The sequence below is a fragment of the Salvelinus sp. IW2-2015 genome, unplaced genomic scaffold (assembly GCF_002910315.2).
Source record: "Salvelinus sp. IW2-2015 unplaced genomic scaffold, ASM291031v2 Un_scaffold6790, whole genome shotgun sequence".
In the NCBI taxonomy this organism is placed as follows: Eukaryota; Metazoa; Chordata; class Actinopteri; order Salmoniformes; family Salmonidae; genus Salvelinus; species Salvelinus sp. IW2-2015.
This window is the reverse complement of record NW_019948052.1, coordinates 1-3,412: the sequence shown is the minus strand read 5'-3', so window position 1 is coordinate 3,412 and position 3,412 is coordinate 1. Positions and strand designations below refer to the sequence as shown.

Genomic DNA, 3,412 nt, shown 5'->3' with positions numbered 1-3,412 from the left:
TAAACGTTTGATCATTTACAAACTAGGAAATCTGATCATTTGACATTAGAGATGTCAAGAGTATGATTGAAGAAATACTGAAGGGTGAATCAAGTTGACACATCAACAGTTATTCACAAGATATCATTCAACACTCTGTGTTCTACTACCCAGGTCTGGTGTTGGTCATTCCACACTCTGTGTCTTACTACCCAGGTCTGGTCATTCTACACTCTGTGTTCTACTACCCAGGTCTGGTGTTGGTCATTCCACACTCTGTGTTCTACTACCCAGGTCTGGTCATTCTACATCTGTGTTCTACTACCCAGGTCTGGTGTTGGTCATTCCACTCTGTGTTCTACTACCCAGGTCTGGTGTTGGTCATCCACATCTGTGTTCTACTACCCAGGTCTGGTCATTCAACACTCTGTGTTTTACTACCCAGGTCTGGTGTTGGTCATTCAACACTCTGTGTTCTACTACCCAGGTCTGGTGTTGGTCATTCCACACTCTATGTTCTACTACCCAGGCTGGTGTGTCATCACACTCTGTGTTCTACTACCCAGGTCTGGTCATTCAACACTCTGTGTTTTACTACCAGGCTCTGTCATTCCACACTCTGTGTTTTAACTCCCAGGTCTGGTCATTCAACACTCTGTGTTCTACTACCCAGGTCTGGTGTTGGTCATTCCACACTCTATGTTCTACTACCCAGGTCTGGTTTGGTCATTCCACACTCTGTGTTCTACTACCCAGGTCTGGTCATTCAACACTCTGTGTTTTACTACCCAGGTCTGGTCATTCCACACTCTGTGTTCTACTACCCAGGTCTGGTGTTGCAGATCATTCTACACTCTGTGTTCTACTACCCAGGTCTGGTGTTGGAGATCATTCAACACTGTGTTCTACTACCCAGGTCTGGTGTTGCAGATCATTCTACACTCTGTGTTTACTACCCAGGTCTGGTGTTGGTCATTCAACACTCTGTGTCTACCACCCAGGTCTGGTGTTGCAGATCATTCCACACTCTGTGTTCTACTACCCAGGTCTGGATCTTCATGTATTTTCTGATGTTTAATCAGAGAATTAGATGGGAGTATCTCTTCCACATTGATCACAGCTATGAGGCTGTCCTACTGTGTGTGTTCGTGGTGTTGTGTCAAGTTGCTTAAAGTAGCAAAACTTTTCCCGCAATCAGAGCAGTGGTAATGCTTCTCTCCTGTGTGTGTTCGCTGGTGTGTATCAGTGCACTTGAGGTGGTACAGCTCTTTCCACAGTCAGAGCAGTGGTAAGGCTTCTCTCCTGTGTGTGTTCGCTTGTGTGTTATCAATCCACTTGAGGTAGAAAAGCGCTTGGCGCAGTTGGAGCAGTGGTACGGTTTCTCACCCGTGTGTATTCTCTTGTGTACAGTCAGGTTAGCTGATTGACTGAATCTCTTCCCACACTGATCAACAGCAATAAGGCTTTTCTCCTGTGTGTGTTTTCTGATGTCTTATCAGCTGGCTTGAGGTAGCAAAGCTCATTCCACAGTCAGAGCAGTGGTACGGTTTTTCTCCAGTGTGTATTCTGTGGTGTGTAGCCAGGCCTCCTGCCTTAGCAAAACTCTTCCCACATTGATCACAGCTATGAGGTTTTTCTCCTGTATTGATTCTCTGATKACTTTTAAGTTCAGTTGAATAGATGAATCTCTGCTGGTGTTTCTTCTTGATGTGTTCTGATGTGGAGAGACTCTTCTCAGCCTCTTCAGCATCATGATGTTGTTGAGGCTCCCCAGAGGATCCACGATAGTCACGTCTCTCTCCTGTTTGAACGACAAAGTCACACAAGTCAATGTAGTGAATATTTAAATTATTTTACAAACTTTTTTTTTGTTGACAATTTTCTTCTAACATTGAATGGATTGTCTCATTCCACAGTCAGAGCAGTGGTACGGTTTTTCTCCAGTGTGTATTCTGTGATGTGTTGAAACAAGCATTGAATGGATTGTCTTTGGGTATTTTGGACAAGGAGAACCCTTTTACCTACTTCCCCAGTCAGATAAACTCACGGATACCATTTTGGTCTCTCTGTGTCCAGTATTGAAGTACGTTAGCGGTAGTTTAGCGAGCTAATGCGTTAGCACAATGACTGGAAGTCTATGGGGTATCTGCTAGCATTCTGCTAGCATTCTAATAACTAATAAACTGAACTAATAAGACAGTAAGGTGAAGAACAATAGTCATATTTCATCATTTCACATAGTAGTAATGTCTATTTTTATTTATTTATTTATTTCACCTTTATTTAACCAGGTAGGCCAGTTGAGAACAAGTTCTCATTTACAACTGCGACCTGGCCAAGATAAAGCAAAGCAGTTCGACACAAACAACAACACAGAGTTACACATGGGATAAACAAACGTACAGTCAAAAACACAATAGAAAAAGTCGATATGCAGTGTGTGGTAAATGAGGTAGGATAAGAGAGGTAAGGCAACAATTACAATATAGCCATTAAACACTGGAATGATAGATGTGCAGAAGATGAGTGTGCAAGTAGAGATACTGGGGTGAAAAGGAGAAAAATAAATCAAATAAATAACAGTATGGGGATGAGGTAGTTGGATGGCCTATTTACAGATGGGCTATGTACAGGTACAGTGATCTGTGAGCTGCTCTGACAGCTGATGCTTAAAGCTAGTGAGGGAGATATGAGTCTCCAGCTTCAGAGATTTTTTGCAGTTCGTTCCAGTCATTGGCAGCAGAGAACTGGAAGGAAAGGCGGCCGAAGGAGGAATTGGCTTTGAGGGTGACCAGAGATATACCTGCTGGAGCGCGTGCTACGGGTGGGTGTTATGCTATGCTTCACCGTAGGGATGGTGTTTCCTCCAGATGTGAAGCTTAGCATTCTGGCCAAAATGTTCAATCTTGGTTTCATCAGAACAGAGAATCTTGTTTCTCATGGTCAGAGTCATTTAGGTGCCTTTTGGCAAACTCCAAGTGGGCTGTCATGTGCCTTTTACTGAGGAGTGGCTTCCGTCTGGCCACTCTACCATAAAAGGCTGATTGGTGGAGTGCTGCAGAGATGGTTGTCCTTCTGGAAGGTTGTTCTCCCATCTCCACAGAGGACTGTGGAGCTCTGTCAGAGTGACCATCGGGTTCTTGGCCACCTCCCTGACCAAGGCCTTCTCCACAGATTGCTCAGTTTGGCCGGGGGTCCAGCTCTAGGAAGAGTCTTGGTGGTTGTAAACTTCTTACTTTTAAGAATGAGGGAGGACTGTGTTCTTGGGGACCTTCAATGCTGCAGAATGTTTTTGGCTACCCTTCCTCAGATCTGTGCCTCAACACAATCCTGTCTTAGAGCTCTACGGACAATTCCTTTGACCTCATGGCTTTGTTTTCTGCTCTGACATGCACTGTCAACTGTGGGACCTTAAATAGACAGGTGTGTGCCT

General features: G+C 44.3%; 1 long non-coding RNA gene across 1 annotated transcript; it reads left to right on the top strand.

Moving 5' to 3' along the window:
• Nucleotides 1-616: 616 nt before the first annotated feature.
• Nucleotides 617-1,018, top strand: LOC139027007 (uncharacterized). Its single transcript, XR_011479024.1, has 3 exons — nucleotides 617-694; nucleotides 736-852; nucleotides 940-1,018. It is a non-coding gene; the product is annotated as an uncharacterized lncRNA (long non-coding RNA).
• Nucleotides 1,019-3,412: the final 2,394 nt, after the last annotated feature.